The 24,316-nt window shown below is 34.0% G+C and overlaps 1 protein-coding gene across 3 annotated transcripts in view; it reads right to left on the bottom strand.

Moving 5' to 3' along the window:
- Invadolysin (leishmanolysin-like peptidase, invadolysin) overlaps positions 1-24,316 on the bottom strand; it is a 73,549-nt gene that overhangs the window by 48,789 nt on the left and 444 nt on the right. The gene's annotated exons all lie outside the window — the stretch shown is intronic.

Genomic DNA, 24,316 nt, shown 5'->3' with positions numbered 1-24,316 from the left:
TAAAATCGATTTGATCAGTGATCAGTAATTTCCCATCACTAATGAAATTAGTTTGACAGCTGTCATTCTAATCAAGTTATATTTTGAGAACTATAGCTTACCTAGCACCGGAATGCCGTTTTCACACATGCCACGCAAATCCACGTGGCCCAGTAACTTTACCGCGTTTATCCCGTAAACGCCTACAAAATGTGTTACCTCTTCACACGTGTTGTAAAAATCTAGACGACCCGGCCTGCCAGACAAAAATCTGTCAAATTCTATTGGGGCGTGCTTAATCGCTGAATGGTAGGCTATTAACTCTTAAAAGACTGCCAAAAAAATTCTCAAGAAACGGTTCTGTAACGTCGTGTAAAACATATTTTATATAAAACATGTTTTTTTGAATATGTCATATTTTGAAAGGCAAGTATCAAAAATAAAAGTTAACCAAATGTACGAGGGTCTTAAATAAGTCAATTTTAATTTGTCATTGAGCGCGGAGTAAAGTTTGACAGTTATGTTATGTGCCGATGTAGTAACACGCAGAGAAGAATTAATCGACGTCCACTACATCAATTGGCAAGACACGAAGATGTATAATTAATTTATTATTTAAAAGACACAAAAAGCCATTATGTTAAACTTGTAAGCTACCGTATTTATTTAAACTAAGTTTTACGTCGGCGTGACGTAGTGACAACGTGAGGTTACATTTCTAATAACCTTCCAAAGGACTGCGTATCTTTTATATATAATTCCTCTGTACGTGTGATGTCACCGTACTCCTTCTAAACGGCTTAACCGATTTACTTGCGGTTTTCAGAGAAACATAGATCTTTGCGCTGTGCGTGTTCGTAGATATTAAAATCTTCAATCGAATATGTAAAAAAGAAGTTAGGAGCAAAAATGTTTAATTCATCGATCTGCCAGAATTGCATTCGAGGAGAATGCATTTGCAAAAAAATGAAAACATGTTGTTTTTTGTGGATCTCAATCAGATTCTTTCCTTAAATTCCTCATAAATTCTACCCATTTGTTTCTTTTTATTGGATTTTTGGTAACACTAAAATAAATTAAATTCAAAACATTTTTAAAAATCGTTTTCCTACATAAGTACACCCCTTTGTTGGTGAGACGACCGCAGTTTGACGTTTGCAAAAAGAATGCCATATTTGAAAAAATATTTATTTTATGTTTTGGAATTCAACCAGAAACAAGTACCTAGGTACCTACTTAAATGAAATATTTTAATATTATCAATTGTACGTTTTGGAATTTAATCACAAACAAGTAGTAAGGTACCTACTTATCAATGAAGTCTTTTTCCAAGCTAATAGCAGGGAAGCCAACGTTCGGGCAGGACAACGTCTGACGGGTCCGCTAGTGGATTTATATAATGCAAGTTTTGGTCCTATGGAGGTGTAAGTTAATACTAAAAATAGGTACATTTATTCTTCATTCTGAGATTCACGCGAAATTATATTTCTTACGCACCGAAGAATATGGTTTTTAGGTGCATACCATTAACGACCCTTTTTAATAAAAATACATGATTTCTGTACGGCGTAAGATGTAATATTGGTCCCGGGGGGTTTTACCAGGTGGCTAAGTGCCAAATGCACCTTAGCTTGAGGTATATTACATCACATATGTATGTAAATTAATTTTAGTCGATTTTATTTTATCTTATTTGTTTTTAATTTCTGTTTTTTTTTTTTTTTTAAATGTAATTTCTTAAATTTAACTCCATTTTATTTCTTTAACTCAATCTTTATTCTTATCTTTTACTAAACTTAATCTTTATTATTACTTAAATTGATTTAACACACTTATTTTATATAATTTATGAAAGATGGTGAAGTTCTATAATTGAGAATATGTATAAAGAACGTTAGTTATGCTTACTTTAAAATGTATGTATTTTATGTATTTTTGTTGAACTTCCAAATAAATAAAAATATTTTATTTTTTTAAATCACAAAAATTTTAAGTCACAAAATTTTGTTTTAAAATTTATAAATTTTGTGTTTTCATTTGTTTTTTTTTTTACTTGTTATTAGTATTAAATTTTCTTAATTTTTACAATTGTTTAATTTTTTATTTATTTTATTATTTTGTTTTGCATTTTTTTTATTTTTTTTTATAATACTTTGTAAACCCGCCAAACACAAGAGTAAGACTCTTTTTTTAGCAAGTTCAACCTTAATTGTTCCATTTTTTTGCATGTTTTGTTTTTACGCTAAAAAAGATTTTTTTAAATAAAAAAAAAATAAAAAAATTATTGAAAAAAAAATCCTCTTAAGCAAATGCTGAAATGTTCGTCAACAAACAAGGCCACAGCCGACTATTGAGACAGAACCTCACACAACAGTTAGTGCAGTCAGAAGGAACACACCTTTTGGTAAATGCCTTGTATTGTACATAATGAGCGAGGTAAAAAATAAGCAATTCCTTGATGAGTTTGTTCAAGGTTCACCTTATCGAAATACGATGTGTAAATTGCCAAGTCGTGATTTCAATCATACTTATTGCTTATTTTATAAACATTTAATCCTTTCAGTCCTGCAATAAATTTTATTTATTTTATTTATTTACATACATGAGTTTATTGTGTATTATTTGAGACTGCTTGTTGTATGCTGATGATGCAGTTCTGTTAGCAAGCAGCAAGGAGGATTTGCAGTAAATAGTCTCTAGAATGTATGATGTATTCCTGGAGAGCGAACTGGCGATGAATGAAAGTAAGTCAAAAGTGATGGTATTTGAAAGGGGCAGTGAGGTTACTGACTGCATAATAAATGTAAGCAACGAATGTCTCGAACAAGTAGAAGAATTGTGTATCTGGGAAGCATGTTTTCAAGAGATGGACGAGTAGGAAAAGATGTTGAAAGGAATGCGGGCAACAAAATGAACGGCGCACTAAGCGCAGTAATTGCTGATTAAAATATGTCAATCGAAGCTAAACTGGCAGTGCACAACGGAGTTTTAGTCCCAACATTTATGTATGGAAGTGAAACATGGAACTGGCAGAGGAAGGATAAAAGCCGAGTGAACGCGGTTGAAATGCGATCTCTTAGACGAATGTGTGGGAAATCAATGTATGAGAGGGTTACGTATGATGAAATCAGGCGAGAGTGTAAATCTGAGTCAAGTATAATTGATAAAATTAAGAAAAGGTCTCCGAGATGGTTTGGTCACGTAGAACGAATGGACGACGAAAGAATGGTAAAACAAGTATGTATAAATGAACGGCAACGTGAGACGAGGACGACCGAGGAAGACGTGGCATGATCAGATAAACCAGAATCTTAAGTCTGATCATGCCAAAAACAGACAGAGCCGAAGGGCATGTATGACAAGATGTATGAATGTGGAAGAGGCTAGGAATGTATGCCGGGATGGACGTGTGTGGCGGTCCATTCTCTCTGCCTACCCCTACGGAGAAATGGCGTGATGGTAGTAGTAGAAGTAGTAATTTGAGACATAATTCCTAAATCTATGGGACTAAAAGTCCTGTGTTGAGATGGGACGAGCAATTATATGACACAGACACATGATTATATCTCCACAAATATAGGATCAGAAACATAAAAAAATACTTTTTAAGAAGAAAAAAAACATATACATAGTGTTTTTCAAACCCTGTCACATCCGAAACCACGATGATCAGTACGGGCAAGAAGACACATTGGCACATTAAAATATTTTTTTAGAACAAATAAAATTTACAAAAATAAAATATTTAAAAATATTTAGAACGAAAAAAAAATTAAAAAAAATTTTTTTTGAAAAAACATATGGTTGCTTACTTCTGCAGGAGAGAAACGAGGGGGGAGGGGGAGTCTGTTACACCGTCAACAGTACGGCCGCGCCCCCCTCGCTTCTCCCCTGCAGAAGTAAGCAACCGTATGTTTTTTCAAAAAAATTTTTTTTTAAATTTTTTTTCGTTCTAAATATTTTTTTAATGTGCTAATACGTCTTCTTGCCCATACTGATCATTGTGGTTTCGGATGTGACAGGGTTTAAAGAACACCCTGTATATTTATTTATTTATACTTTTACATTGTTTGTATTCTTTTTTTTATACATAATAATGTTCCCTCACTGGGGTTTCCCGTGCCGAGGGAAACATTTTACAAAACATGCCTTAGATTAGCTATTTAACAAACTTAACATAATAATAACATTTAAAAAAACGTAATTAATTCAATGAACCTACTCATTAACATAATAAACTAAAAAAAACATAAACAATTTATATAGAGCTATTGCTTTTTTTTTTGTTCTATTGAACAAATTTCATAAATTGTACACACATTTTACCTATTTGGCTTGATCCACTCATCGATCCGTGCGCAACCCACCTCCACTATCCATTTCTTAATAGCAATTTTATACTGTGAGTACTTACTAATTGTCCTTATGTATAATGGCACATCAATACGGTAATATCAATAACAGTAGACTTAAGCATTCGGAAATCCCGTGGATAGCAAAATATTTGTTGAAAGGTTGATGTTTGTGAAGATAAAGAGCTGAAACCTTTATTTACGCGGGTGCCAGTGTGCAGATGAAATAATTCAATCAGACGAAAGACTCGAAGGAATATAGATGTTCAAATATGGGCAGAATGGTGGATGTTACACAATTTTTGTAGTTTTTCGAACAGTAAAATATTTCAACAATGTTTTGAGTATGTCTAAATGCTCGCAGACTGGCTGGATTTTCTCCCTACAAATACAAATATATTTGAATAAAAACCCGGCTGAAAGGATTAAGTATTCGCTATGATTATAATCAAATTAATACGTATACTGGTTGTTTTTACGGCCACAAGTCAGCAGTGACTATCTAGGGTCGAGATAATGGAAAAAACAATTAAATCAATATTCAATAGATCCGTGAACAAGTAGGAGAATTTGTGTTTCTGGGACGCATGTTATCAAGAGATGGAAGAGTACAAAAAGATGTTGGAAGGGAACGCGGGCAACGGAACGAACGGCGCACTAAATTTCAGGAAATTGTGATTTTAAAAATTTTACTATTTGTAATAGACTATCAATAAGCAAGAAAAAAAATGTACAAATCGTATTTTTATTTATTTATAAATCGGCGTTTATTATAAGCAGAGCATAGTATTTTTATAATCTGTTTGCATAACAGTGAAGAAAGTAAAAAATATACTAATAATAAATATCAACATATTAGGCAATCTAGGTGAAGTAATAAATATGGCAAAAGAACCCTGCAATGAAAAAAAATCTAGGAGTACAAATGGATGAACATCTCTGCTGGCGAGCTCATACTAATGAATTAAGCCGCAAAATATTTTTCAGTCTACACTCACTTAGAAGGTTGCAAAAATTCTTACCCATTAATACTAAATGCACCCTTGTACAAGCATTACTACTACCCATTCTAGATTACGCTGATGTTTCCATGACTGATTTAAGCTGAGAGCAATTCGATAAACTTGAACGACTTCAGAATACATGCATAAGGTACATTTTTGGTCTTAGGAAATATGACCACATTTCTGATTATCGTAGGCAACTGAAATGGCTCAAAATTAGACAGCGGAGAGACTATCACACCCTCTCCCTCCCCACTTTTCGGTGCAACTGACCCTAAGACAGGTAGTTCCGAATAGTTCCCACAGTATTACAATGAAAGTGAGAGTCGGCTTAGTGTGGCGGCAGGCAGACCCTACCCAACAAGCTGAAAGGTCAAAGACTCTCACGACATCATAGAATCGTACTGGTTTATCAATAACAGTTATCTCGGAGTAACGACGCGCTACCGCGATGCAATACATTGATGGTCACATTGTCAATGTGAGTCATCCAGCTTCCAAGACGTTGGGATTTGTGATGCATAATTCCAAACACTTGAATACCATCAAACTTTTGTATACATTCATAGCATTCTGGAGAGCGGTGCGGCGGTGTGGGGGCTGAAGAAGACACAAATCACTAATCACTAATGGTTGGGAGAACGCAGAAGAAGTGAGCCGATATTTTTTTCCCGAATGTTGGCATGAAAGAGGTCTAGAAAGTTGCCTTTTGGATTACTTGGAACGCAAAAATTATCAAAAAAATATTCCATACTACTTTTAGCCCTCAACCAGAGATTGATGTTTTCGAAAAAGACGAATTTTTTGTCAGCTTGCATTTAATTTTTGTGTGGCTGTGATGTCACACTAGTCGACATAGGACACAGATAAAAGAATTGAAGGAATATAGATGTTTGTGAAGTTAAAGAGCTGAAACCTTTATTTATGCGGGTGAGATTCATCTAATTGAATTATTTCACCTACATTCTAGGCAACGCCTGAAAATGTTATTTTTTCAATTTCTATACTTCTTCATGGACCAGGTAATTTATCAACAATATTTTGAGTTTGTCCAAATTTTTGTAGACAAGGACTGGATATGTTAATATAAACAGCTCCCCAGGGAGTTGAATCCAGTCCTTGTCCACAAAAATTTGGACAAACTCAAAATATTGTTATTAAATTAGTTAGTGTAGATGTAGCAGACATGAATCCATGCTGAGAGGTTGTTATAATGTGCTTTAAGTTTGTTGATGCAAGTGGTTTATTTAAAACATTTTTTTCGAAGAGTTTAGGGATGGCAGATAATATGCATATTGGACGATAATTGATGACTGAATTTTCACCGTATGAAGTCGAAGTATCATAAACATTGCATTATTTCATTGCTGTGTCGTATAAACTAGGGATGAAGAACCGAGCCGCGTTTAACAATGGTGGGAAATATTGAAACTCGCACAAACAGACACGCTCTAATAAACGGTTAAATTACATTAAATTCATATTTCTGAGAATGTTACACCTCTTAACAATATTCTAATACCGTGAAAGAATAATTATTCTGGGTGTGCGGCAGTCAGATTAAAGAGACAGCACAGCGCAGAAGAAACATTCACATTCTACCACTTCTTCACAATATCCCACTTCGCCTGTTTATCTGAGAGAGCCCTTCCAACCTCTATCACAACACGGACTATCTCTTCGTTCTAGTAACGAGAGAACCCTTTTAATACCCTTTCATCGCTGTAATTTTCTTGCCTACTCTTTCACAGTAGTAGCCGCTCGATTGTGGAATAATCTACCCACTAATGTTAGAGACGCCCCTTATTTATTTATTTATTTATTAAATATACGGCCTAAGCCAATTACAACAGTCACATGAAGAAACATAAATGCAAGAAACTGAACAAAAAGAACATAAAACTATTGAGCAAAGACAAACAAGGGCAAAACAATAATTGTATACAATATATTCAAAAAAACGAAAGACCTAAAACTTTGAGCTAAACCATGCCAATCCAACTTCATCCCACACTGTTTAGTCGCGAAGAGATCTACGAAAAGCCGGAAGATCTATCCCAAAGAATTCCAAGTCGTGTGATGAATTGACTAATCTACACATTCTGGACATTAAGACATAAAAACCAAAGTTGCTCTTAAGCTAGGGTTTACTAGGACAGCGGTGCCCGTATCTTAACGGCCGTAGTGAACGGTGATGTGGTTGACAGCCGTCGTAACGGTGACTAGAGAGTGGTTTCCTAGGAAAACGGTGTTAAATGGTGTTGATAACAAGAAACCCTAGCTTTAGAAGATTTTATTAATAGCAGATTTTGACTTCTGGTGACACGGTTGGGAACTTGAAAAGAAATTGATTGTAACAGAGATGGGACATCACTTGAAGCATTAAGTATTTTGAAAATGCATATAAGGTCCATCTCAGTTCTACGTCTCTCCAATGAAGACAGATTTTGCTCTATTTCAAAATAGGAATAATTACCCCTTTGTAATCCGAGCAACCATGCCACTTTTCTAAGAAAACGGTGTTGGACAGACTCGATATGGTCAATATGAGTTCTGTAGAATGTTTATTTACATATAAGTCAAGATTAAAATGTCACTATCTAAATATTGTCGTTCATTTATCCTTCTTCTTTCCTCCCCGTCTTTGTTTTTGATTTTGTATAAAATTGTAAGATTCAATATGTCCATGTACTTGTAATTTTCTCAAACTGAACGGTTTGGGTAGGTAGGAAGAAATTGCCTTAAGGCAATATGCCCGCCCTTATATGTATATATATTGTATATGTATTTAAGTGTTAATTAAATAAATAAATATAAACAGACGGATCAAAAAAAAAAAAATTATATGTTTGGACCCCTGTATTTAGTAACCTTACGCGTCATGTACAATAGGGTGAGCCGATATTTATTTCCGAATTTTGAAACGAAAGGGGTCTAAAAAGTTGCCTTTTGGATTACTCGGAATGCAAAAAATATCAAAAAAATATTCGACACTACTTTAGGCCGTCAACCAGAGCTTTAAGTTTTCAAAAATTATTATTTTTTGCCCTAAACCGGCTGTCATTTCGCATTTATGGTTCTTAAAATATAGCTTAATTAAAATAACAGCCGTCAAACCGATGTCACTGGTAATGAAAAATTACTGATCATTTTATCAGTTTTTTCATGCAAACATGAAACTCTGTTTTCGAAAATTGATAAAAAAAAAACCGCAAAAACAAGTCTATTATAGTTTGTTTAAGACAATTATTCACAAAAAAATAAGACATTTATACTTTTTTCATGAACAACATAACGTGAATTATTTTTTTATTCGATCAATTTACATTGATCTATTTGTCCCATCTCTAACATTTTTGCAAAATGATGTTACCTAAATTTATTGGTACAGAAAGGGAAAACATTATTGAGAAGGGAATATGGATGTGGATGTTCAAACATGGGCAGAATGATGAATGTTACACAGTGTGTAATGTGGCGACTTAAATCAGCCAATGACAGGTCATAAGCCCTGTAAATGCCTAGACTTCCATATTCCTTTCTCAATAATGTTTTCCTTCTGAGTTGAAATAAATTTAAATATGAATGACTCCGTAGGGAGGAAATCCAGCCAGTCTGCAAGCATTTGGACATACTCAAACAACGATGTAACCTTGTAAGAACGTCGTTAATAATTCGAATATTTGAGTTTGTCCAAATGTTTGTAGACAAAAGACTGGATTTCACCCCCTCGGTAGTCATTAGGATTAACAAATTACAACAAGAATGGAGAATACCTAAAATAAGGGAAATCAACAAATGGAAGAATTGAAGAAATTTGGATGTTCAAACATAGGCAAAATGGTGAATATTACACAGAATGTAAAGTGGCCACTTAAACTAGCAAATGACAGGTCATAAGCCCTGTAAATGCCTAGACTTCCATATTCCCTTCTCAATAATGTTTTCCTTCTGAGTTGAAATAAATTTAAATATGAATAACTCCCTAGGGAGGAAATCTAGCCAGTCTGCAAGCATTTGGACATACTCAAACAACGATGTAACCTTGTAAGAACGTCGTTAATAATTCGAATATTTGAGTTTGTCTAAATGTTTGTAGACAAAAGACTGGATTTCACCCCCTCGGTAGTCATTAGGATTAACAAATTACAACAAGAATGGAGAATACCTAAAATAAGGGAAATCAACAAATGGAAGAATTGAAGAAATTTGGATGTTCAAACATAGGCAAAATGGTGAATGTTACACAGTGTGTAAAGTGGCCACTTAAACCAGCAAATGACAAGTCATAAGCCCTGTAAATGCCTAGACTTTAATATTCCCTTATTTTAGGTATTCGCCATCCTTGTTGTAATTTGTTAATGTTAATAATTAGGTTAATTTTAGATTTTTTTTTAGTTTTAAAGCTCATTTAATACATTTACATTGATTATGTCAAGCATTGTATTAAAAAAATTAATTAACACGCCAGATACGAATGATTTTTCGTGTGTCAATATAAATCACTCCTTAGACGTTGCTACCAAGTTATGTCGTCACTTTTGCTGACAACTGTCATTGTAATCGAGCTATATTTTAAGGAATATAAGTAAGAAAATTAGTGCAATTAAATTTTATAAATGTGCATTAAACATGATTAAATCAGCTTTTGACGCGAAAGTACCTAAATTTTGCTATTTGGAACACTACACCCATAATTAATAAATTACAACAGTGCTATTAAAAGTGAACTGACATTTATTGATAAATACATAAAATTTCAAATATCTGCCTTCTAATAACATACAAAATGATAAATCAAACTTCTATAACTAACTTATACAAAAAAATATTCATTTAAAAATGTGAATTGAACAGGAATGTTGCGTCTCATAAAATGAAATAATACGGACCAAAATGGACACCGAGTCGTTGGAACAATAGGCATAATCCCCCAGTCTACACACGTGCGTTTCCAGAAATTCTCCAGCAGCCTAGTGGACCACATGGTGACGATATCTACCTACTGTCTACAAAAGATTCTCTTCGGACATCTATCTCCCTTTGTTAACCATGGAGTTGAAACAGTGTTTGATTTATTTAGTTTTTTATCGCTTACTTCTTGGTATGAACACTTGACCAATTTACTACTATACTCTATTTTTTATAAATTTATTGATATTGTTTTAACTTGGATTCCTCTCATCCATGCGCTTCGTAGCTGCACGATGATTGGTTATCTAGCTTTAATATATCAACTTTAAAATGCCTTAATTTTGTAAACGGGGTCTAGAATTCCAATCGTCTATGCGCTTAGTAGCAGCAAGGCGTGTTGTAATCTTACTCCTTTTTACTATTCATATATTTATTATTTTGTAATACACTAAATTTATTTGTCAATTTTTAAAATGTGTAAATGGGGGCTAAATTTCTAACTGTCTATGCGCTCTGTAGCTGCAAGACGTCCTGTAATCTAGCTCCTATCTATTATAATTTTTGATTGATCTTAATTGAAAACGAGGAACTAGAATCCCAACCGTCCAAGCGCTCTGTAGCTGCAAGACGTACTGGGATATTTATTAATTGTACAGCGCCCTTGAGGTGATTTTCACAAAAATGGCGCTTTATAAATTATCCAACTATATTATGTCGTCAATTTTGCTGACAACAACTGTCATTCTAATCGAGCTATATTTTAAGGAATATAAGTAAGAAAATAAGTCCAATTAAATTTTATAAATGTGCATTAAACATTATTAAATAAGCATCTAAGGCTTCGCTGGTCTGTCTTTAAACCATATTTATATTATGTAACCCAATCATTGTTGATTGTAATTTTCTGTAAAAAAAAAAAATGTTAATTATCTCGACATGATAATAATTATAAAAAAAACTATTAGTATGCTACTTTCATTATTCTGAATATATAATGGGTAGAACGTACATAATTAAAAATAATTAATGCACTTCTTTACAAATTGGTTGACTGTTCGCGTTATGCAATTTTGTAGCTAATTAAATCATAATGTTCCTACGGTTCGGTTAACACTCAATAAGTTCGAAAAAAACATGCAAAGTAGCGTAACTCTTGTGTGGCTGCGATGTCACACTAGTCTACATACAATACTAGACTTAATATTTTATTTTTTAACATATTACAACAGAGATGAAGAACATTCAAGAGAAGGTAATATAGAAGTCTAGGCATCTACAGGGCTTATGACCTGTCAATGGCTGGTTTAAGTGGCCACTTTACACACTGTGTAACATTCACTATTCTGCCTATATTTGAACATCTATATTCCTTCAATTCTTCCATCTGTTGATGTTTGTGAAGTGTAGTGGTCAAGATGCTTGACTCACACACGAAAGGTTCCGGGTTCGATTCCCGGTGAGAACACAAAAATTAAAATGTGTATTTTCTCAAGCCTGGGTGTTCTGTGATGTAATTCACCACTGTAATTGGGCCTCCTGGCCTGTTGTGGTGCAAAAATAAATAAAATTAAATAAAAAATAAATAAATAAAATAAAGAGCGGAAACCTTTATTTATGCTGGTGAGATTCATCTAATTGAATTATTTCACCTACATACTAGGCAACGCCTGAAAATGTTTTTTTTTCAATTTCTATACTTCTTCATGGACCAGGAATTTATCAACAATATTTTGAGTTTGTCCAAATTTTTGTAGACAGGCTAACACATATGTTAATACAAACAGCTCCCCGGGGAGTTGAATCCAGTCCTTGTTTACAAAAATTTGGACAAACTCAAAATATTGTTTTATTTTTAATTTTATTTTTCTTTTATTTAATTGCAAATTAAATTGCACAAATTAAATTGCACAAATTTAATTGCACTGATTTTCTTACTTATATTCCTTAAAATATGGCTTGATTAGAATGACAGTTGTCAGAAAAAGTGACGACATAACTTTGTAGTAACGTCAAAGGAGTTATTTATATTGACACACGAAAAATCATTTGTATCTGGCGTGTTAATTTATTTTTTTAATACAATGCTCAAAACATAAATCAACATTAATATATAAAATCAGCTCTAAAACTAAAAGAAAACTAAAATAAACCTAATTATTAACGACGTTCTTACAAGGTTACATCATTTTGCAAAAACGTTAGAGATGGGAAAAATTGATCAATGTAAATTGATCGAATAAAAAAAATAATCATTTGATGTTGTTCGTGAAAAAAAAAATAATGTCTCATTTTTTGGTGAATAATTGTGTTAAACACACTATAATAGGCTTGTTTTTGCGTTTTTTATAGCAATTTTCGGAAACAGAGTTTCATGATTGCATGAAATAGCTGATAAAATCGATTTGATCAGTGATCAGTAATTTCCCATCACTAATGAAATTAGTTTGACAGGTGTCATTCTGATCAAGCTATATTTTAAGGACTATAGGCTCTTGTTTATGATTGAATTTCAAATCATGAAATAATTAATTTTTAAATACAGAATTCTTTTTGCAAATGTCAAACTCTGCTCTTTTCACCAACAGGGGTGCACTCTATTTAGGAATGCAATTTTCAAAAATGTATCGAATGTCAGTAAATATTATTTTAGTATTACCAAAAATCCAATAAAAAGATATAAATGGGTAGAAATTTAAAGGAATTTAAGAAAATAATCTGATTCGGATCCATAAAAAACGAATGTTGTTTGTGAACATCAACTTTTATACAAAAAAATTACATACTTCCAATTTTTTTGTACATCCAGTCTTGTCGAATGGATGAAAAAATATTTACGCTCCTAACTTTAATTCTACTAAATAAATTGAACGTTTTAATAGCCATAAATATGGTAGTGGCAAAGATCTACATTTCGCTGAAAACCGCACGTAAATCGGTACAGTAGTTATTCAGTTCATCGAGGACACAAACGAACATTGCCTTTTATATATATTAGATAGATAGATAACGGCATCACCGGCATACTCTAGGTAACTTTTATTTTACTAAATAAATTGAAGGTTTTAATAGCCATAAATATTGTAGTGGCAAAGATCTACATTTCGCTGAAAACCGCACGTAAATCGGTACAGTAGTTATTCAGTCCATCGAGGACGCAAACGAACATTGCCTTTTCTATATATTAGATAGATAGATAACGGCATCACCGGCATACTCTAGGTAACTTTTATTTTACTAAATAAATTGAAGGTTTTAATAGCCATAAATATGGTAGTGGCAAAGATCTACATTTCGCTGAAAACCGCACGTAAATCGGTACAGTAGTTATACAGTCCATCGAGGACGCAAACGAACGTTGCCTTTTCTATATATTAGATAGATAGATAACAGCATCATCGGCATACTCTAGGTAACTATTATTCTACTAAATAAATAGAAGGTTTTAATAGCCATAAATATGGTAGTGGCAAAGATCTACATTTCGCTGAAAACCGCACGTAAATCGGCACAGTTGTTATACAGTCCATCGAGGACGCAAACGAACATTGCCTTTTCTATATATTATTTTATTTATTTATTCATATTTTTCACTTACAAACTATAACTAATAAAAATAATGTGACCTCACTGGGGTTTCCCGTGCCGAGGACACTTAACAATTTATTATTTTTAAATTACATTTGAGAATAAACAAAGAAGACTAACTTAAAAAACAAACATAACTAACAAATATTCAGACAGTTTTAAAAACAAGGTATTTATGTACATCTATATTATTTATATTACAAAACACACAATGAAAACAACAAAAACCTAACATAAGCTATACACTTGTGGAGCAGTTGATTCAGCATTGGTATGGGCGAATGAGACAATCCATTTTTCTTCTACCTAGCTCCACTATCCATTTTTTTATAGCCTTTTTAAACATTTTCTCATTAGATAGATAGATAACGGCATCATTGGCATACTCTAGGTCGCAAAGCTAAAAACCCGAAAAAAAAACAGATGGTTTTTTCTGCCATCTGACTACCGGTTTATTATCCGCGAGGTTCTAACAAATTATTTCGCCTACCGACGCCCTAAAATGTTTAATCAGTGTGAAACACCTGTCGGCTCTAACGCCACAGCTGAAAATATATATTGTAACGGGACTACGTAGGTAGCATATCGCACCTGTAGCGAGCTCTACTAACCTTGAATAAATTATTTAAATTTGTTTCACAGATCAGTCACAATACTATTTACTTTTGTCATTATGACACTTCCTATTTGAACAAGAACAGCTTTAAAACGTTATAATAAATTAGTGTATATCTACAAAATGAAAAAAAAACAACGAATGTCTCGAGCAAGTAGAAGAGTTTGTGTATCTGGGAAGCGTGTTTTCAAGAGATGGAAGAGTAGAAAAAGATGTTGAAAGAAGAGTGAATGCGGGCAACAAAATGAACGGAGCACTAAGCACAGTAATTTCTAATAAAATATGTCAATCGAAGCTAAACTGGCAGTGCACAACGGAGTTTTATGTATGGATGTGAAACAAGGAACTGGCAGAGGAAGGATGAAAGCCGAGTGAACGCGGTTGAAATGCGATCTCTTAGACGAATGTGTGGGAAATCAATGAATGACAGGGTTACAAATGATGAAATCAGGCGAGGGTGTAAATCTGAGTCAAGTACAATTGATAAAATTAAGAAAGGGTCTCTGAGATGGCTCGGTCACGTGGAACGAATGGACGACGAAAGAATGGTAAAACAAGTATGTGTGGCGAAAATGAACGGCAACGTGAGACGAGGACGACCGAGGATGACGTGGCACGATCAGATAAACCAAAATGATCCGGTCTGATAAACAGTCTGGTCATGTCAAAAATAGACAGAACCGAAGGGCGTGTATGACGAGATGTATGAATGTGGAAGAAGCTAGGCATGTATGCCGGGAACGACGTGTGGCGGTCCATTTTCTCTGCCTACCCATACGGAGAAATGGCGTAACGATAGTAGTAATAGTAGTCTACAAAATAAATTTTAAAAGAAAAATAATTAATAATAAAATATAACAACTAACTAACTAACCATCACGCCATTTCCCCGGAGGGGTAGGCAGAGAGGATAGAACGCCACACCACTCTGTCCTGGCACACTTCCTTTGCTTCCTTCACATTCATACATCTTCTCATGCACGCACGTCGATTATTCCGACTTTTCACATGACCACTTTCAAGAATTTGTTGTACTTGATCATGCCATGTCTTTCTCGGCCTTCCTCGACTTCTACAACCAGACACATTCGCATCATAAATCTTTTTAGCCGTTCTTCCATCATTCATTCGCTCCACATGACCGAACCATCGCAAACATATAAACAAAGAATATTTTACAATACAATGATATTTGTTCATAAAATTATAAACTCTAATAAAAAAAACAGAATTTTGGAAAAAAATTGATCGGAACCAGCATGAACACGATCACAATACTAGAGAAAAGAACAAAATTAGACTTCCATTTAGGAAAAAGGCAAAGTCACAAAATTCCATTTTATTTAAAGCAATTAAAAAGTATTACGAAATGGAAAAAAATATTTATGAAGAAAAAAACAAATCAAAATTTAAAATAATGGTCAAGACATTTGTGATAAACAATTTATAAATTAAATATATTTGCAATGTTATTATTAGAACACACATAACAATATGTATGATATGTGTGCCCTACTTTAAGATTTAAATTTAAAAAAAATTAAAAAAAAGACCTTTCTTAATTTTGTCGATAATGCTTAACTCAGCCTTGCATTCTGCTCTAATTTCGACATTAGGGCACCTATCATACATTGTTTTTCCGCACATTCGCCTGAGGGATCGCATTTCAACAGCATTCAGTCTACTTTCGTCCCTTTTTTTCCAACTCCATGCTTCGCTTCCATACATAACAACTGATAAATTGAAGGTGTTATTTACATATTAACTGCAGAAATAGTAAACAAAAATCCCACAAAGGCGTGGCCTATTCGTGGGTAGACAAGAAATGTTGATGATTTTTTGCTCCTATAATAAATAGACAGCTATAATATTTTTGTGTAACATAAGAATTCTTAGTAACAAAAGTCTACTCTGTATGCAAGAAAAGCGATTTGCTTATGAATGTTGATAAGTCGAAAGTGATGGTTTTTGAAAGGGATGAAAATATAACTAAATGTGAGATCAGCGTGAACGGAGATATTCTGAATCAGGTAGAAGAACTTGTGTACCTGGGAAGTATGTTTACTAGGGACGGAAAGGAGGGTGAGTGCCGGAAACAGGGTGAACGGTGCACTAAAATCTACTTTGGCAAACAAATGTTTATCGCAGGAGGCTAAACTAGCAGTTCACAAGGGAGTTCTAGTTCTATGTATGGGAGCGAAGTATGGAATTGGAAAAATAATGATGAAAGTAGGTTGAATGCCGTCGAAATGCGATCCCTCAGGCGAATGTGTGGTAAAACGATGTATGATAGGTGCACGAATGTCGAGATCCGTGAAGTGTGTAAGGCTGAGACACGCATTATCGACAGAATCAAGAAGGGGGTGCTGCGTTGGTTTGGACATGTAGAGCGAATGGACAGCGAAAGAACGACTAAAAGGATCTACGATGCAAATGTTGATGGATGCAGAAAACGAGGAAGACCGAGAAAGACGTGGCACGATCGAGTCCATCAAATACTTGAAGATGGACATGTCGAGAGTAGGAATAATCGGCGTGCGTGCATAAGAAGATGTATGAATGTAGAGGAAGCGAGGTCTGTATGCCAAGATAGAGTGTTATGGCGTTCTATCCTCTCTGCCTACCCCTACGGGGAAACGGCGTGATGGTTTGTTGTTGTTGTTGTTGTTGTTGTAAGAAAGAGAAAATAAAATATTCTGTCAAAGATTATATGGTATTTTTTTTATATAGTAATTAAAAAAGGAAATCAAAAATATAAAAAAAACATTAAAATAATCATTATTATTAAAGGGCAACAAAATATATCATAGAAAAAAAGAGTTCATATCTTAAGTTTGAATCCAGGATAGTGCGTGTTTTTTAAAAGAAGGAAAATTTTGAAAGTTTGGAATCAATGAAATATTATCAGTAAAAAAAGAATTAAACATTTTTGGGCCTATAAAATATGCATGTCTCTGTGCGAGCCTAGTTTTACAATGTGCTATTTCTAACACACGATTCCTTCTTAGACTTGATCTGTTTGATTTACTTGTAATACATTTTGGTTCTTAAACATATATTTTAAACATTGAAAACAACATATTTGTCTTATGTCAAAAGGTTTAGCTTTTTGGAACAATAGGAAAGAGGGAAAAGTGGGATTTTGAGAAGCATTATTTTTAAGATAAATTTCTGAACAGTTTCTAATGGTTTAATATGACTGTTATAAGTTCCCCCCCATCCAATTATTCCATAGGAAAGCGATGACTGTACAAGTGCATAATATACCATTTCATTCGTATTTAGCTGGGCGTAAATACTTAGTCGTTTGAACACATAGGTTAAATATCTTAGTTTATTAACAATTACTTCAAGGTGATTAGTCCATTTAAGTTGACAGTCAATGATTACTCCCAGGTATTTTATGCACCTTTCAGACTTCATGTTTTCGCAGTTAATAATAATAATAATATTTGTCTGATTTATATAGCGCCATTCTTGTAAAAAATCACCTCAAGGGCGCTTTACAATTGTATATCTAAACTTACATTCTAACTAAACTTAAGTGATATATTATATTTCCAGATTTAAAATTGAGGGTATGATAGTCTAAAGAAGCGGGATTTTAGTTGGGATCTGAACTGACTGGGACTGACGATGATTCGTAAGTTTGAAGGCAATTGGTTCAAGGCAGAGGGGCCGGCAGCGGCAAAAGCGCGATCTCCAAATCTAGTGTTTGGGGAGCGCCGGATTTCGACAAGTTTTCCTCTTCCTGAATCAAATGCTGACCTAAGAGTAGATTTTCTTTGACATGTATTTTCCCTAGTACAAAGGTCCGATAGGAATTTTGGAGCCATTTCATGAAGGGATTTGAATACTGTCCAGCACAGCTTGTATTTTATTCTCTCTGGGCTTTTTAACCAGCGCAAATCTCGAAGATGTTGTGAGATGTGAGAATATTTTTGTACTCCCGTAATAAGCCTCGCCGCTGCATTGAAAACAGATTGAAGTTTATTAGTTTGATATTTTGGGAGATTTGCGTATATTCCATTACAGTAATCTAGACGCGAAACGACATAAGCATTTATAAGAGCTTAAGTTGCGTCTATAGGAATATTTCTCCGCACGGATTTGATCTGTCGGAGATGGAAGAAACCAGCACTTACCGTTTTATTGACCCGAGAATGAAGAGAAAGATCTGAATCTAAATGAACACCCGGTAGTTTAACATTTGTACTAGGGGTAAGATCACAACCTGTGATTGAAATTGGAGATTGGTCTAAAAGGTGTTGTCGCTTTTTTGTCGCTGACAATAGAAGCTCAGTTTTAGATGGATTGAGTTTGAGTCTGTTTGATGACATCCAGTTGTTGACGGTTTGGATGCATCGAGACACACGATTTTTTAAATTGTTTATATCTTGAGGGGAGCAGTAAAAATAGATTTGTTGGTCATCCGTATAACAGTGAGAAAGTAATCCGAATGAGTGAATAATTTAATTATTACATATGTCAAGAAAAAACTAAAAGTTAAAACAAATAATATCAAGGGAAAGAATCTGAGTTGTTTCAAAATGCTCGATAAACATGCGATGTAATTCATTAAGTTTCATAAATTCGCAGTTTACATAGATAGTTATTTGAATTTCAAAACACATTCTCAATATGTAACAAAAAATCATTTATGGGAAGATTACGCGGCCTCCGTAGTGCAGTGGTTAAGACGCTTGAATCACTATTAAGTATTGGTACTGATTTGAAATATTCGTAGATTTTTATTCCAAGGGCAATGAACAATGTGTTGCCATCTGTCACAAGGAAATAATTGACCTTAATCAATAACAATGAGGAACTGATGGAGATGAGGGTGAAATCCAGTATTTACTTGTCCAAAAACAATCAATTTAACAACGTTTTAAATGTGTCCAAATGCCTGCAGACTGGCTGGATTTCCTAAATCTAAATTTAAATCATCAATCTAAATTTCTTAAATGTCTTCTAGACATAAGACAAATATATTGTTTTCAATGTTTAAAATATATGTTTAAGAACCAAAATGTATTTACAAGTAATTCAAATAGATCAAGCCAAAGAAGGAATCGTGTGTTAGAAATAGCACATTGTAAAACTAGGCTCGCACAGAGACATGCATATTTTATAGGCCCAAAAATTTTTAATTCTTTTTTTACTTTTACTAAAAACGCACTTTCCTGGATTCAAACTAAAGATATGAACTCTTTTTTTCTATGATATATTTTGTTGCTCTTTAATAATAAGGAATATTTTTATTAACATATTACAACAGAGATGAAGAACATTTAAGAGAAGGTAATATAGAAGTCCAGGCATCTACAGGGCTCATGACCTGTCAATGGCTGGTTTAAGAGGCCACTTTACACACTGTGTAACATTCACCATTCTGCCTATATTTGAACATCTATATTCCTTCAATTCTTTCATCTGTTGATGTTTGTGAAGTTAAAGAGCTGAAACCTTTATTAATGCGGGTGAGATTCATCTAATTAGACTAGACTAGGCAACGCCTGTAAATATTATTTTTTTCAATTTCTATACTTCTTCATGGACCAGGTAATTTATCAACAATATTTTGAGTTTGTCCTAATTTTTGTAGACAAGGACTGGATTCAACTCCCTGGGGAGCTGTTGATATTAACATTATATTTTTTATATTACAACAGAGATGAAGAACATTTAAGAGACTCACCCGCATAAATAAAGGTTTCAGCTTTTTAACTTCACAAACATCAACAGATGAAAAAATTGAAGGAATACAGATGTTCAAATATAGGCAGAATGGTGAATGTTACACAGTGTGTAAAGTGGCCACTTAAACCAGCCAATGATTGGTCATAAGCCCTGTAGATGCCTTGACTTCTATATTACCTTCTTTAAAATGTTCTTCATCTCTGTTGTAATATGTTTATATCTAAATTTGTTGCAACAGAGGGGAAAAACATTTTTGAGGAGGGAATTTGGAAGTCTAGGCATTTACAGGGCTTATGATCTGTCATCGGCTGGTTTAAGTGGCCACTTTACACACTGTGTAACTTTCTCCATTCTGCTTATGTTTGAACATCCACATTTCCTCAACCCCTCCATCTGTTGACTTTCGTGCAGTAAAAGAGTTGAAACCTTAATCATGTGGGTGAGATTCATCCGACTGAGCCAATTCACCTACTAGGCAACGCCTGAAAACAATTTTCCAACTTTTATACTTCCTCTTTTATCAGGTAGCTAATTCAAAAACATTTTGAGTCTGTCCAAATTGGTGAATGTTGCACAGTGTGTAAAGTGGCCACTTAAACCAGCCAATGACAGGTCATAAGCCCTATAATTGTAAAATATACCTACACTTCTATATTATTTTATAAAATGTTTATCATCTCTGCTTTTCTATTTGTTCATCAATGATGTTGCTAAATCATTCTCTTACTCTCACTTTTGGCTCTTCGTGGACGACAATAAAATTCTCAAAATAATTTAAACTTTACAAGACTTTCTTCAATCAGACATTAACTCTTTTAACCGATTGTGTGAAGTCAATAAATAAGAAGTAAATATTAAAAAATGAAAAATAATGTCATTTCATAGAACAAAACAACCAATTTCCTTCGAGTACCTTATAGAAAACTCCAAAATTGATGTAGTTAAGTCCATCAGAGATTTAGGAGTTGTTTTGGACTATAAACTGACATACAACGAGCATATAGATAATACAGTAAATAAATCACTGAAATTACTTGGCTTCATTAACAGAATATCTTCTGATTTTACTAATGTCCGTACAATCAAAACTCTTTATTGCTCGACTGTTCGCCCTCTTCTAGAATATGCCTCCTAGAATAGTGGGCTGCTCTCCATTCTATGTCAATCGCATAAATCACATTGAATCAGTCCAACATCGCTCGCTTCGAAAAGTAGCGTGGATGCTTGGACTAGAGAGAGGTAATTATTCTTATGCTGATATAGTCAATGTTCAATATTTCTAGTCTACAAAAACGTAGAACTAATATTGATTACATTTACATATTCGGCATACTAAATGATATAATCAGTGTGCCATCATTACTGGGACAAGTAAAATTCCATTTTCCGACTCGTAGGTTGAGAAACAATGAAGTACTGTTCATCGATCAGCATAGAACAAACGGTGGCCTTAATTCTCCAATGACTTGTCTTTGTAGTATTGTATACTCAAGACAAGATCTGGGAGTTTTGGGTTTAAGTTTACAAGGATTTAAACGAGCACTAAATAAATAGTCCAGATCTTGTCTCCATGTCTCTTATGTTTGTCGATGCTTCATTTCTTTTTTTTAAAATGTTTTTAACTATTCTTAATATTGTGATATTAAAACCCTATAAATTGTGTAGATGAACAATGTCCGTTAATAAATAAATAAATCAATGGAGTTCTAGTGCCAACTCTAATGTATGGGAGCGAAGTATGGAATTGGAAAAATGATGACGAAAGTAGGTTAAATGCTGTCGAAATACGATCCCTCAGGCGAATGTGTGGTAAAACGATGTAAGTATGATAGGTGCACAAATGTCGAGATCCGTGAACCGTGTAAGGCTGAGACATGCATTATCAACAATGTTAGTTCCAAAATTAATTTTACGTAATGAAAATAGAGTAGGGTAGATTTTATTAAGAAACCTAGTAAATAAATTCATTTAACATATTGCAGTAGGTTACATTGTTTCGCTAACAAATGTTTTTTATGCAGTTGTATTACGGACCAAGGGAGTCTCATAAATTTTGTAAAATTTGACCGGGATCCTGAACACGTGTTCTCGGCGACAAGGTCGGAGCTGAAATGAACTAGAGGCGGGATGCAACTGGAGATATAGTCGCCTCTTTTTGGCACATGCAATTTACGTAAACGATCGATACCGCGGACAAAGGCGATGCTAGTTTTTACTATTTACGTAAACATAAGATGACTTCTCATTGGCTAAGAATGCACCAATTACAGACAACGCTTTACAAAGGAGTGCAATCGTTGCGTTGGAGCTGGGTATTTGTGTGTTCTTACAGTTAGTAAATTTGAAATAATTGCGTAAATAATACGGCAATACTTTGGCCCGGTAAATGATAAGATGACATTGTCTCTCCCGAATAGGAATAATGTATTGTAATTTTATTTTAATGTAACATTCATATGTTTTAGCTAGATAAACTAGGGTAGTAGCATTGACTTGTAGGATTTATTTGAATTTTTTATTATATAAATCATTATACAGAATTGTAGGATATGTAAGTCTATGATAATATAAGCAATAATTAACCTAGGTATTGTGTAATTATATCTTAAATTAAGAATATGTGTATGGAATAAAAATCAACCATAAAAAAGGGAGTGTCCTAGAAAATAGGCGCACCCAGATGTAGTAAAAAAGGGAATGGCCCCAGGGATCAAGGGTAATTATTTAAGCTGAGATTTCTGAGAGAGACGGACAGTTCCGAACAAGAAGCCGCAAGAAAGAGACGAATGGAGATCGCCCAAAGAAGAAATTCGAGACACAATCTGGAGATTCTACAGTGATTCACCGCTTTATTTTTAACAAACTGTTCTTTGTTATAATAAAGTGCTTGAGTAAAAAGTTCATCAGTTGTTTGACTTGAGAAGGAAAGGCGACCCCCTCACCTAAAAAGTTCTGTCTGTGCTGGTTTTCACGTACCACTGTTGGTTTGAGAACAAATAAACAGAATCAAGAAAGGGGTGCTGCGTCGGTTTGGACATGTGGAGCGAATGGACAGTGTAACAACGGCTAAAAGGATCTACGATGCGAATGTTGATGGATGCAGAAAACGAGGAAGACCGAGAAAGACATGGTACGATCAAGTCCATCAAATACTTGAAGATGGACATGTCAAAAGTAGGAATAATCGGCGTGCGCATAAGAAGATATATGAATGTAGAGGAAGCGAGGTCTGTATGCAAAGATAGAGATATCTCAATTGGAGATCCAGATTTACGGACCTTAACTATAAAACTTCTTGTCATAAACATAATATACTTAGTCTTGAGGATCGTCGTTTCTTATTAGATATGGGTATTTTACATGACATTCTTAATGGACGTCTTGATAGTCCTGTTCTGGTTTCTGAGTTGGCCCTTAACGTACCTGGCTACCGCACCCGTCACACGAATCTATCTCTTTTCCATGTACCCACAGTTCGCACCAACTATGCTCAGAACTCTCCTCTGATTCGCTTGACGCGTAATTATAATTTATTTTTCAATAACATAGACATATTTGATTGCAGTAAACTCACTTTTAAAACCAAAATTAAAAAACTATTATTTGAAAAAAATTATGTTTCGTTATAAAAAAAATATATATTTATATTTTTACATTATAATTTTTAATTGTTTCTATTCACTCATATCAAATACACACTTACCCTGTCCTTAAACCTACCCTCACACCCATATACAATCACACACATATTCACATACCTACCAAAACCACACTCCACTTTTTTACACACGCATCCTCACACACAAAAAAAACTCGCACACATGCACTTCTATAAATTATATTTAACTGAACTGGATTTTTATAATTGTATTTATGTGGAAAACTGATTTGGCTTTATTTTATGTTTTTTTTATAATGTTGTGTATATTTCTTTGTATTGCTGTTGTTTTTCTTAATAAACTAAATAAAATAAAATAAATAGAGATATGGCGTTCTATCCTCTCTGCCTACCACTACGGGGAAACGGCGTGATGATTTGTTGTTGAATAAATAAATCTCTGTTGTAATACATTAATTTTTTTTAAATATTAATAACGAAGCCTTTTGCCCTGTGCATTTTTGAACCGATAAACAAATCATGTGCGGCATCGCTAATCACGAAT

This window comes from Micrasema longulum, unplaced genomic scaffold, assembly GCF_059751315.1.
Source record: "Micrasema longulum isolate JH-2025_06_02 unplaced genomic scaffold, ASM5975131v1 h1tg001416l, whole genome shotgun sequence".
Classification (NCBI taxonomy): Eukaryota; Metazoa; Arthropoda; class Insecta; order Trichoptera; family Brachycentridae; genus Micrasema; species Micrasema longulum.
The sequence above is the reverse complement of the archived record's forward strand: the minus strand, read 5'-3'. Positions and strand labels throughout refer to the sequence as shown.